The sequence below is a fragment of the Halyomorpha halys genome, unplaced genomic scaffold (assembly GCF_000696795.3).
Source record: "Halyomorpha halys isolate HHAL.00 unplaced genomic scaffold, Hhal_1.1 Scaffold1238.1, whole genome shotgun sequence".
NCBI lineage: Eukaryota > Metazoa > Arthropoda > Insecta > Hemiptera > Pentatomidae > Halyomorpha > Halyomorpha halys.
The window spans coordinates 64,828-78,551 of NW_027107160.1; the positions used below are offsets into that span (position 1 = coordinate 64,828).

Here is a 13,724-nt window from a genome sequence, read left to right on the forward strand (position 1 = left end):
ATTTTGTGGTTAACTGGAAGGGGTTCAAGATGTATATAAATGGATTCTGAGATGAAGCTGATGAAGCCCTGCAAATTGGGGCGAAACGTTGGAAAATAAATAGTTGTGAACTATTTTTTTTCACTTTTGAACGCAACCCTGACCATCTTCTTATATATAAAATAATATAATCTACACCTTCTCTTTTTAGCAAGGCTACATTTTAAGGAGACTTTGTAGTGATGAAATGGCCTGAATTTGAGTTCATGGTTGTGAGTTAAAAGTGCTGGGGGAAGCTTGAGAGTTGTGATGGCGTAACTAAAACTAAGAACTAAAGAGTTGGTTGGTCGATGTACGACATGTCACAATCTCATAAGGGAAGATCATATCACAAAAATAAAGGCAATACTTCCCCGCTGGCCCCGCCCCGCTAAGAACCCCGGAGAGCAACGATCATAAATCACTTATGAAATATTAGCTTAAAGCAAGAAGAGGAGGCTTTAAGATAGGTTAATCGAGCAATATTTAAAAAGCGCCTGAAATTGAAAAACGGTATGAATATATATATACATTAACAATGAGGAAATTGTTTTACATAAAGTGAATAGACGGCTACCTCCCCTTCCAGAATATGCAATATCGAATACAAGCAGGCAAAGTAGAAATAACAAAAATAAACGAAATGGTATTCCAATACAATAAAAGGCAGAGCAAAAATGAGCGAACGCTGGGATATAATTGAAAACAAATATAGAGACAATTATTTCGGACAAAAGCATTGTACCGCATCCTCAACTGGAATCGATCAGCTCTAAAAAGGAGATTTGATATACAATTTTTATGTGGGCACCCGCATTAACTTTTGACATTGTCTTCATATATTCAATTTTCTACTTCAGCGAATCACTTTAATCCTAATTAAAAATTAATTCTCAACATGGTATAAAAATGAACAATACTATTAATAGTAGAGCCATTTTTCTTTCCTGAAACTGCAAGTTAGATTCCTTTTTATGTATAATACGAATTTCCATACACAATAACAAAATATGTTGTCATTATCTGCCTTATATACGTTTTCTAATTCGGCCACATAAAATATACATTCGTATTTACGGGTTTTAAGGAGTGATAAAACGACTTTTCTTTTCTATACTAAACTTTTGCTTACTCTACAGGAAACTCTTGTTGATCATTTTTATTTCATCTATATACATTTGAACTCATTGAATATAAACAACAATATTTTTTTCTTAGGCATAATAAAAAACTAATCGATTGTTATATATCATATATATAACATTTAAATTCAAAGACAGAAAATAATAATATAAAAAAATAGTTGAAATTATAAAAATATATATTTTTTTATTTTATAACTCTCAATCTCAAAGAGACACGTGCGTAATATTTCACTATTATCTTTAAAATAGATTTCATAGAAATCGGTGTTCCCACCCATCGGTGTGTTTAGCCCTAAGCCACCCTTGTTGGTACCAGATTTCAGCTGGATTCCCTCTAGTTCCAGGAAGATCTCAGGACAACAGAATGTTCTAGATTGTTCCGTTCGAATCAAATAATGGTTAAATTCGATGAAGCGGAGGAGACAATTTACATGGTTTATCTTGCTTGGATTGAATTACATAGAAATTGTACCAGTTATTAGGCGTCTTAATTAAGCAGATTCAAATTTATTCTGATTAATGTTCAGTAGTTGTCATGCTTATGTCAATAATTTAGCAAACAGATGAAAAAAAAACGTATGAATTTTCCCATCTATTTAGTGACAAACACAAAATTACGAATATTAAAAAAAAAAATTAACTAACCGAGAGCCGGATTCCTATATTGTTACTCAAAATTCATTTTATCGACCACTTTCTAATTCTTTTTTTGAGTTATAGTTCACGTAGGAAATAAACTACAAAAATAATAGTTCTTCAATTAGTTTTATTTTTTTATTATTATTAAATGCATTTTACTTGGGACGTAAGTTAAACACAGCTCCTACTGTAGATTTTATCCTTGAACGACAAAATTTATTTTAAAAAAGATTATGATAAAATTTAGTTGTTTTTTTTTTTTTTTTTTAGTTAGTTTTTAGACCTACTTACCTGATAGCTATGATAAGAAAGCTAAGCTGACCTATTATAAACTTTTTTTTTCAGAAACTATATCGAAAAGCTCTTTCATTATAAAAAAAAGAGTACTAAATTTATATTCATATTATTTGTATTCATTTATTTAATTATTCAAGGAGTTTAATCAGTTTTTAGTATGTTATTTGTATGAAGAAAAATATGTTCCAGGTTCCAGTCTACAAATCTAATACAAAAAAATTAATTTTGTTTTTGTAGGTACTTATGCACCGTCCATCCGATTGTGATTTTTTCTAAATGTTCAGGATTTTCCCGAGAAGAATACAGGCTGACTCGATTTTTAGGTAAAAATAAATTATTAATAGAATTAAGCATTTTTGGTTCGAAGCTCTGGAAGTATAAATTTGTTCGTGGTGACTATACGCCAATCAATTTTTCTCTTTCTGGGGAATAAGAAAAAATATTACTGATTCTACTCAATTATTTTTTATTCAATTAAAATTGAAAAAAAAAACATGATGTAAATTTTAGTAAAGAAAAATTCACAATATTTTTTTAAAGGAAAAAGCAAGTCATATACATTTTAAGCGTCGCCTGAAACCCTCAAATACCATTTTTTAAATAAATTAAAAATGTATTTATTTTTTTTATTCCGGAGCACGTTGTTCATATAATCGTTCATAACAACTCTGCAATTTATTAAATTTCTACGTTAAACGCTAGAAAGCTGAATGTCCCCACTTTTAACCTACTTTATGACAATAGCCAAGCATTTCTGCTATTAGCGCTTCTGCTACTACAACTATAAAATGCAATAGTTTTTTTAGATTATAAACTCTAATTTTTTTTAATTAAGAATAAATAAATTATAAACTATAATTATTTTAAATTAAAATTACAATAATTATAAAATAGTTTCAGTTCATTCTGTACACCTCCACCAATCAAGACGAAACCTTGGCTATAATTAAGCTCTACTCTTTTTATTAATTGTTTTCCTTGGCAGCGACCAAGCCTATTTCTTAATTCACATAGAGTCAATTATTTATATAGGATAAAGTAAATAATTTTTGTTTTTTAACCAAAAAAAAAAAGCTAAAGAGTTAATGCGGTTATATGAACGTTAAAATTTGAAAAAAAAATGTTAATAGCTATTTAGAAAAGATAAGTTGTTTCGGAGAACTTAATTTAACTTTCTGAAAAACACTAAACACTAAATTAAAAAGCTTTCGTATTACTAGGCATTGATAATGTTCAAATTGTAGAGGAGAACATCCAAGGCACTGGCGTAGTAAGAAAAATGGAATATGTATGTACAAAATACACTCATGTTCATATTATTTCTTTGTTTATAACGAAACACTGATATAGATAACCTAGACATAATATGTATAATTTTAAGAAAGAGTTAAATTTATATAAAGGAATTATGTTGTCATATTTATTTGACTTCCGTCTTACCTTAACACTCATACAGTTCATATTATAGTAACCTGTATAAGAATCGACTCATATGATAAAAAAAAACATATATCAACTAAAGTAAAATTATGAATATTAAAATTTAAAATAATAAGAATAGATAATACTCTTTCAAATTGATGTTGCAAGTACAAGAAAAATGAAGCTAATCTATTAGATGTAACACTGAAGTCTCGGAACTTGATCAATAGACTCAAAGGCACTCACCCTGATTGATTCCAGTCTCGCAAAATAAAACTTAAGAAGCTATCACTGATCCACCCACGCCCGAGAAATTCAAAGAAGATTAATGGAAAGCCTGTACTGGCGATCGGATGTATTAATAAATGATACAATCTTTTAAATTAATAAAAAAGAGAATTATATTCCAAGAAGTTAGAAATTCTTTTAGTTTTAATTTGAAAAGATTATATTTCCATTCTATTTTGTTATATTCGGTATTGAAATTAATTTGAAATAATTAAAAAGGCGATGGAGATGGAAATAGAGCAATTCTAGGTAAAGGGCTATTTTTCCTCATCCTATTGATCTGGAATAGCAAGTTAAGTACGGGACTCCCTCAGGAATGTAGGAATGTTCCCGGGTTCCCAAGAACCCTGGACGGTCTGCGACCAGTTCAACGGTCTGCCAGAGCGTTGAAATGATCCATGTGAGGGTTTGACAATACATATCTTTTTGATGATTTATAGTTGAAACTAGTTCATGATTTTTATCAACTTTTCTGATCCTGCCGGCAGAAATGTTTTAGAAGGCAAATATCCATTAAAATTTACTCAAAATCGCACTTTTATCAACATAATTTTCAAATATTTTCCAAGGGGGACCCCCCTCTGCCTAATTTAGGATTAGGAGTGGGCTAAACATGGTTATATATCGCACCACTAGTCTGAAAAATAATGTAATAGAATACAACGTCCTAAAATAAGAAAGAAAAAAAGAAGATAGAAATGCATTTTATGTGGTCTTCAATAACTTTTTAATGAACAAGAATGGCAGTATTATTCGTTATAAGTAGGCACTCTAGTCGAATCTTGAGGTGTGCCATACGTCCGCGTAACATATCGCAAAAGTAAACAAAAATATTGGTTGCTGAAACTATTGCTGGTTTTTAATAATTTTAATTATAATGGTTTTAATAAGAATAGTTTGCAAATATTTTTAAGAAGTCTTTCAAAGGTGACACAAGACCGTCCCCAAATCGGAGTGGTTTGCCCGGGATGGATTTCCTTCTATTATTTCTGGTGTTAAAATCTCTTGTGAGATTGTGACATATCGTACATCGAACAATATACACTTCCAATAAGAGTCTGTTTTAAAAGTAAGATAAATAGGGTTAATCTAGGGTTCAGAGAATGGGTCACCTTCTATCACTTTTGGTGTTATGATCTCCTCTTGTGAGATTATATTATGACATTGAGACTTAAAAAATCACTTTATTAAAAATGTTGCGCTGCCCAACTGCATTGGGTTGCCTCATATACAGCATATTTTAGACTAATTACAAACAATTTGTTAAGGTTATATTATTTTTATAAACCTATATGTCATAGTATAAAAAATTGAATTATATGCCAATGATAAATGATTTTGTTTTTTTTATGTCTTACATGATTTATAACATTATCAAAAACATAACATTACAAACTATAAAAAAATCGAAATCACAAATTACATAGTTTCAATAAAATATAGCAATTTACAAAATTATTCGTCATATTCAGGATGCTACTGAAGATATAAATTAAAACATTGATATTTGAAAATCTATTTAAAAAAAAAAAAAATACGAACATTTTGAAATAAGTAGAAAAACTGATTGTCATCATTTAACTATTTTGAACCCACATCATAACACGGTGCATTATATTATGGATTTGGTTATTTTAAAGACGGCGACCAGCTGAAGACTGGTTATCAATCGGTATGATCGAGAACACCCTGTGCCTCCTATATCTATATATAATATATTGATAATATATTGAACAAAGTAGAATCGATGGGAGTCCCGAACGAGCATTCAACATGGGCAGATTGAATCAGTAAAGTTGGTCCACTGTTGGAAGGAGAATGCGCTAATAGCACAACTTACCCCAGCTCCCCCAACCTCCATAACCTCCTCGCCCGCCCTAGCAACAACCAATAATCGACTAATGTTAGTTCCTAACATCAGTCTCGATATTAGCTGATATCTAAAACGTATAACTATATAACTACTAATCAACTTCGATTCCGCGGTGTTTCGCAGCAATCGTAACGAATATTATTTATAATTATGAGAGATAGTTGACCGTGGATGATAAATGAGGAGAAGATGGTTGGGGATGCGGTCAATGAAAAACACAAATAAGTATGATTAACTTATTTTAATGTGCCGACGTTTCGGCTAGAGTTTCTAGCCTTCTTCATGGCTAAAAACAAAACAAGATAACAACCACAGTAAGTATAGAAAAATAAAAAAAATATAAAAAGAAAGTATAAACAGAATAATTTTACACATACAATGAATAATTTTACAAAATAGAATTAATAAAATGAAGTGATGAGAGAAGCGGGAAATAAAATGTATACATAGGTAATTGAAAAAGCGGGTACAATAACTTACTTAAGGAAATGAAATAAAAATAAAGTTATATAATGCAAAGAAGTATTATTAATTTAAAATTTAAATATGAAAAGAAAATGAAAATTGAAAATTGAGAGGAAGAATATTATTTATATAATAAATGCATGTGTTTTATTATTATTTATTTATTTTTTTTAATTTTCTTGCTTTCAAGACACACGTTAATTATTCTGGAACCAATGGAAACAAAAAATTACAATCTCAAGACCCCTGATTTAATATTTATGTAGATTATTTTCAAACACTCATTTGTCTTTTGTAATTAATATTGTTATTTTATCACGACTTCTGCTTAGAACAAACCGTCATATTTTTCAATTGCATATATAAGGGAAGCGGGGTGGCCTTTGATAAGGTACGATGCTACTACCTCCAAGGACATTGGTTCGAATACGGCTGTTACCGATAATTATGTATTTTGTTGCTGTAGTCGTGAGCCAACTCTGGTTCGGGAGCCCTCCTAGGTCTACCCAGCCTCAATAAGTGAGTGCTTTTAATTTGGAAAAAATCAGGCGGCCAAGTGTGATTCTGATTTTGGCGTCCTAGCACAACCGTTGTTCTAGTAACAGTCCTTCCTTATAAAGTAAGGAATCCTGTACCTCTATACCCTCTGAACCTTTATGGGTTGTAGTGCTACATACCTTATATGCATGTATGAAAAAAACATTTTTTTGTTTCAACTCTACTAGGATATCATAAAACATAAGGTAGGTAAATCGACCAATATTTAAAAAGTAGTTAAAATTGAAAAACGGCGTGAACCTGCCACTTACATCCTTTTTTTTTGTAACCTCCTTTATAATTAAATTTATAAAATTCATACATGCACATGCATAATAGAAATTACAAATGTATACTAGCAAACTACCGCCTTGGATTGCCTTGTGGCATTGTAAGGTTCGTTGTAGGTCCAATCAAGGTAGTCAAAATCATGCAGCTAACGCCAGTGGATTATTGGAACGGGGAGGAAGTTTCGCTAGTAGACTTTGTAGACCTTGCACTTACGCCCTCCGTGAAAGCCTTACTTATCTATCCTTTGAAACAGACGCTGATATCATTGTACGATATCTCTCACAAAAGGATATCGTAATATAAAAAATACATATAGTATATATAAATATACATTTAGTATATTGATAGGCGTAGTTAGGTCAGTTTTATTTTCACTCGATATTGAGATCATGATGGGTAAGGAGCACTGACTAAAGTTCGAAGAATTTTCGACTGAAAGGATAAAATGCGTTTGATGTTTCAAGTTTTAGTTGTCCCCCATAATTTTAGTCCATAAATTCAAGTATATATTATGATTAAGTTATTAATTAACACAAATGTTTTACATTAGATACTTTATTTATGGGAAATAATATTGTTGTTAGTAATGTCACTACTTATTTCAGGAATCTTTAATTTCATTATTACTTTCAGTGTGATAATTTGTGATTTCATTTAATAGTGTAGGCATTGAAATATTTGTTTTATCAATATTTTTTTATTATTACGGGCAATTATAATAAAATATAAAGGATTCCTAACATTTCATTAGTGAATGGTGAATTTGATTGAGAAGCGTGATTTTTTAGACCCATCTTATTTCGTGACGTATACCATAGTACTTAATTTTAAAGTTTCTCATTAGCATAAATTAATATGTATTTATATTTTGAATCATGATAACTAAAAAGTTTTGGTTCTCAGTACTGAAGTACATATTTCGATAAGCTGTTTGCCAATTAATGGTGTCGTGAAGGTCACAAAATGTTTTGACATGACCATAAAAAGTTTTTTCTATCTTTTAGATTTCCAGATATTACATTTTTAGAACGATTTCATAACGAGAACATGATGATGCATGAAGATGAAAACACAAACAGCAAAATATTAATTATCTTCTCAATATCGGCCATCCCTTGTTCGTCCTTAGGGTTCACAATGAGGGTGCTAATGCACGCTTAGGTACTTACCGGACCCCGAGTCAAAGCAGGATATTATAGCGGCTAGTACCGGCGAGTAGTATTAAGGGAGGACAATGGGGGAGGAGTTCCATCAGGACCTCAGCCAATAAAGCTCTCCCTGGACAAGGAGATATTAAAACTGGACGGGGGCATTAAAGTTGCTTGGCTTAATTGTCCGCGCGGCGTTATTCTTTATCTCGCTCATCATTGTGTGTGGATAGTTCCGTTGAAGAGAAGTGGGTCTCTGTTATAATGGCTATAAAGAATAAGGCCATTTCGAGTTACGAGCGCCCAAAGCGAAATCATAAGTCGCTATTTATGTGAGCAATTTTCACAGACCCTATTTGTTAATAGTTGTCCTTGAATGTAAATTGCATAACTAAAATCAAAGTTTTCTTCAAAAATGGAAAAGTATTCTTATAGACTTAATATAGGATAAAACCTTTGATAAAAAAGTTTTCAAGGACGAGATGAAAAAAAGTAGCATAAATAAGTTTTCATGAGGAAAGTGAGGAAAAAATATTAATTTTTAATTTTAAACGAAGAAACTAGTCTAATTTTAATGTTTAACTCTTTACACTTTATTGGATTCAGTCATATTAATGAGAAATGTTAAAAACAAAGGCGTACTCAGGATCAAACTGGTGGAGGAGGGAGTCATAGTGAATCAGTGGTGATATTTTCAGCATAATGAGTAGAGGTAAATGAAACCAAAATTTGAAATGAAGTGTTGATTGTTGACCGTAGATAATATTTGGAGAAGATGTTCCGGGAAGAGGGGGTTGCGGTCAACAAATAAACAGAAAATTATTTATGAAATCAAAAATTTATCAAATTTAACTATATAATTATCGCTGTGCTTTATTAGTTAATGCAATAAGTATTTGATTGAAAAAAATTAAATAAATTAATAAATTTTATCATTTCTGAGGGGGCAGGGGCCTCTCCCCTCCTGCCCCCCACTGAGTACGCCCATGGTTAAAAACGTAAAAAAAATTGATTATATATAATCCAAATTTAACTCATTGTATTTTATTCTTATTTCTTCATATACATAGTTTTATTATGTTCATTTTATTTATCTTTCTGATTATATACATATATAAATTTATTATACTTATTTATTTAAACATACATTTTTTTTTTTTTTTAATTTTGGTATTAATACTTATCAATAAATAAAAAAAGTTTAAATCTCAATAGAAACTCCCACGCCTATTTTTTTGTGAGTGCACCCATTGGCTAACGGGCCTCACAAATGCCCGGGGGGAGGTTGTGAGTAAATTTTACATTATTTGTGCTTGAAAAAAAGCCTGGATGGGATCTGACAACCTGTGGGGTGGTAAACTGGCGCGTTACGACGTTGACACTGCCGCCCCCTATTCATTATAATGAATTATCATAATTATAATTCATTATTATCAAGATATATTTTTTTAAATAAATGATTGACCATTATTTTTCTTCCAATTTCATAGTCCATTCATTTTTAGTTAAATACTAGCTTACCTAGTAATACTTACTTCCCTATTTATACATTTGATTATGTTTTTATACATGGATTGAATGAACACAATTGAAAGATTGATATAAATTTAGTCAAAATTAAGCATTTGCGTAAAGTCATCGTGGCTAATTTCTTGTCATTTAATGAGAGTTGTCTAAAAAGCCAATTTAGTGTCTCTCAAATGGGAGTCGAGGATGATCTTTAATTATAATAAAATTAAACAAAATTCTTGTAGGATCTGCAAAAATTATATAACAAAATTTAAAAAAAAGCCTTTGTTAGTAATTTTCCAATTTCAATATTTTTTTTAATCAGCTATTTTATTTCTATACATATATAAAGATAGTATAGACGTTATCTAATATTCGTTATATTGCAATATAAGCAACAGAATGGCCTCTGCCGATTCAGACAACCGATAAAGTGTTGTATTTCTTTAATATGCGTCGTAATATTTTTACATTTTTACGATACTGATATGGTCGTGTGTTTATAAACTTTTAAAATTACAGTAAAGTACATTACTGAAAAATATATTGTTGAAAGTACTATAGTAAAATTCTAAGGAGTAGAATATTTGTTTAAGTAATTAAAAAAAAATAAGTTGACTTTAAATCAAAACATTTTCACGACAATGTATCTACTGTATTCGTTTTACCTATGTAAAGCAATTAAAAAAAAAAACTTATTAAATGAAATTATTTCCTATCATAGCTCAAGGGCCTCAGACATAAGTCGTATTTCCTTTCCTCAGTCCCCTCTTTAAAAGCATTAAATGCAGTAAAAGAGATTGATGTAATTAATTACCGTCTTCTAATGTCAAACCCTATACTTAAAAAAAATCATGGCTCGATCTATGGGTACCGCACTATGGACCAAAACATGCAATCAAATTTTATTGAAGGTTTACATGGTGAATTATATTTGAAATCTTGCAAAGGAATAAATTATTGCTGAGATGCGTTTACCTTACAGGTGGTAATATTTAAATTATTTTTATAGGAAGTAGAGCAGAATTTTAGAGAAATCAATGTTATAAACAAAAAATTGACTGTAAAATTTATATTTTTTATGCCATGTTTGAACATCTTCCTTCCGAGACAAGGACTATCGATAAAGCGGAAAGCCGCCAAGAGGGGAGGGGGTCTGGGTGGGCTTTATTGTAGAGAAAATAATATGGCTGTGAGACCATTAATCAGCCGAGACAGGCCTTGGTGTACAGCCTCTACAGCCTCTTCGCTACCAGCCACGCCCACGGCCTTTATAAAATTTGCACCGACTGATACAGGCCTTGTGAATATATAATACCAACAGCCCCCCCCCCCCATCCCGTCCCAACGGCACAATTTATTTTTGAATTCAATAATGGAATCCCTCATTAGATATACGCCCTCCTTTATCAAGGGCAATCAGCCCCCTTTGAAGATATTTCATCATCGCTGAATATGATATTGATGGAAAAGAAGTTGTTTATGAATCAATAATATATGTATTTATAAACATTTAGAGAATATAGGTGTTATTAAAATTCTTTGAGGACAAAACTCCTGTTTTAATTTTGTATAATGTGAGTGCTTTAAAATCATTAATTTACCTTTCTAGGGAATGACAACGAGATATATTAAAAAGTAAAAATAAAATAAATTCAATAAACCGGGAAATAATAAAACAAATTCAAATTAAGCTAAAAAAAAAAAAACGAAAATGAAAATGTTTACCACAACAACACATGAAGGGCTTGGGTTTAAGTAATTTTTGAGGAAGTACTGTTTCTTGAACAACGTTTGTGCAAGGCGATAATTTATTTATATTATTATTTTTTTTTTTATAAACACCTTCCTAGTCATTTCTGAGATTCGGTTGGGTTATTTACAGCGTACCTCAATATTCTAACCATGGGAGGAGGTCAAGTTTTCATTTCGCAGGACCGGCACAAAAATAAAAGTCGAAATCCAGGCCGGATTTGAACCAGCACAGCTGCAGTTTCGAGGTTGCAAAGCCTACGCCTCAACTCCCTCAGCTAGTGGAGGTAATTTGTTCAAGATCTCGATCAACCGTCTGATGTTTTCCCAATTATCAGTTCTAACTTTATAGAAGCCAGTTAGACCCCGGAGGGCTCTCGAACCGTGGTGCTAACTCATTGCAGAATAAATAAATTATCTGCCACAGCCGGATTCATACCCGGGTCATCAAGCGCTGTACTTACTGGAAAGATATTTCAATACTGTTTGGAAAATATGAAAAAATCGACCGCAATACTTATAAATTCAGATAGGGGTTCGAACCCATAAGTTTGATAAGATGGAGGTAGAATATTTCATAAGAAGATGGGTTGGGTTGCGGTCAATGAAGAACACAAATAAGCAAATCGTATTTTATTAATACCAACTTTTCGGCCTAAATATCAGGCCCTCTTCAGCGAAATTTATTCAGAATAGTTGGCGTTCTGGCCAAAATGTTGACACTAAGAAAATAAATTTAACTTATATCTGTACTTAAGATACCGCATCCCAACCATCCTTTCCGATACGATATATATGGCAAACAACTAATGCATAATAACTAAAGTATTACTTGTTAACACGACCTTAAAAAAAGTATTACAAATAATTAAAAAATCATAATCTTTTTATATTTTGTTCTCGGTCAAAATAAATGTTTCTGATATCCGTGAACCTTAGACTCACTTCAGAATAAGATAATGTAACATTTCATCAATTTGTTTAATGTTATACCCAATATAGTTATTGCAAGATAGTCGCACACACTCTCCACTGGAAGACAATAAATTCTCAAATATATTTATTTTTTAAAGACCCGTCCTTAAAACGAATCGAATAGCTGGAAATTACCTTGTAACTTTACAAGTAACTTGTAACTTTTCAATTCTAATCAATAATTTCTAACATTATTACTTCACTGAATTAAATTGGCAGGTGTTTTGACAGCGAATTGACGGTGATTGTATTTTTGTGAAAAACATGTTATTAAAAAATCGAAATATACAAGTTCAAGAATGTTTATGGCTGAATTTTATTTAGTTGTAAATTATCATGGAACTTTCTCAAAGCTAGGATATACAGCATTCAATCATGAACGATAAAACTTGGAAATATGCTTTGATCGTCAATATTTTAGTATTTCATAAACTTCTTATCGAAACCTACTTTTAAAAATCATATGGCAAGCTTATTGTCAGTCATTTGGTAAGTAGTGGTAGTGCAAAGAACTAAACATCTGTACAAAATAAGTTAAGGAATTTTATTGAACGAACACAAGAACTCAAGCAAGCAAACTGAAATTAACGCAATGATTTTTTACTTATAGTTAAGTTGTTATTTAATTATTATATTTTTTTATACTATTATTCTCAGACATGAGCTACAAAAGGAATTCCTCAAACAAAGGAAAGGTTTTAGAAGAGCGTTAGGTCGAAAACCTTCATTCCAAAAACGGTTAACTTTCACATTCCGGTACAGAATGTATTCTTCCTCAATAGTGGGTTAACAAAAGCTAACGATAACGATCTTTTGTGGTTGAAGAGGATAGAGCGAAGAAGGGGAGGGAGAGTGGGAGGGAAGAAGGGCTTGATCGTTAACATGGCTCAATGTTAGTGGTACATGGGAGGTTGAAGATGTGCACCCATGGCTGTCTTAATACCTTCGGGTTCTGCGGCCGATGGTCCTTATGTTCAGTATGTATACAAAAGAATCGGCCTTCTAAAGGAATTCCTTCGAGAGGAAAAATAATAGAAGCGGAGAAAACGTTAAGCAACCCACTTCAGTTAAATATTACACCATATAATTAAACCATATTTAGTATCAAAAATTATTTTATATTAACTGGATCCGAAATAAATCGTAATAGTTGTTAAAGGTCATCAATGATTTTCTGCTGAGGTATTTGGAGATGAAGTCATGAATTTTATGCTCTGCTATGGATCTTACCTAGGAGCTTTTATGATATATCATTTGAGTGAAATTAACATTACAATATTCTTTGTGAAGTTAAATTAAATGATCGAATGATAAAAGAACTACACACGAATTTTTCTACTATTGTGATCATATTTATATGGAATG

General features: G+C 31.3%; 1 long non-coding RNA gene across 1 annotated transcript in view; it reads left to right on the forward strand.

The window, feature by feature from the left end:
• LOC136795315 (uncharacterized) overlaps positions 1 to 3,871 on the forward strand; it is a 17,252-nt gene extending 13,381 nt beyond the window's left edge. Inside the window, exons 3-4 of the long non-coding RNA XR_010842897.1 lie at positions 2,337 to 2,422; positions 3,783 to 3,871. This is a non-coding gene — a long non-coding RNA (uncharacterized lncRNA). The remainder of the gene's footprint in view (positions 1 to 2,336; positions 2,423 to 3,782) is intronic.
• Positions 3,872 to 13,724: the final 9,853 nt, after the last annotated feature.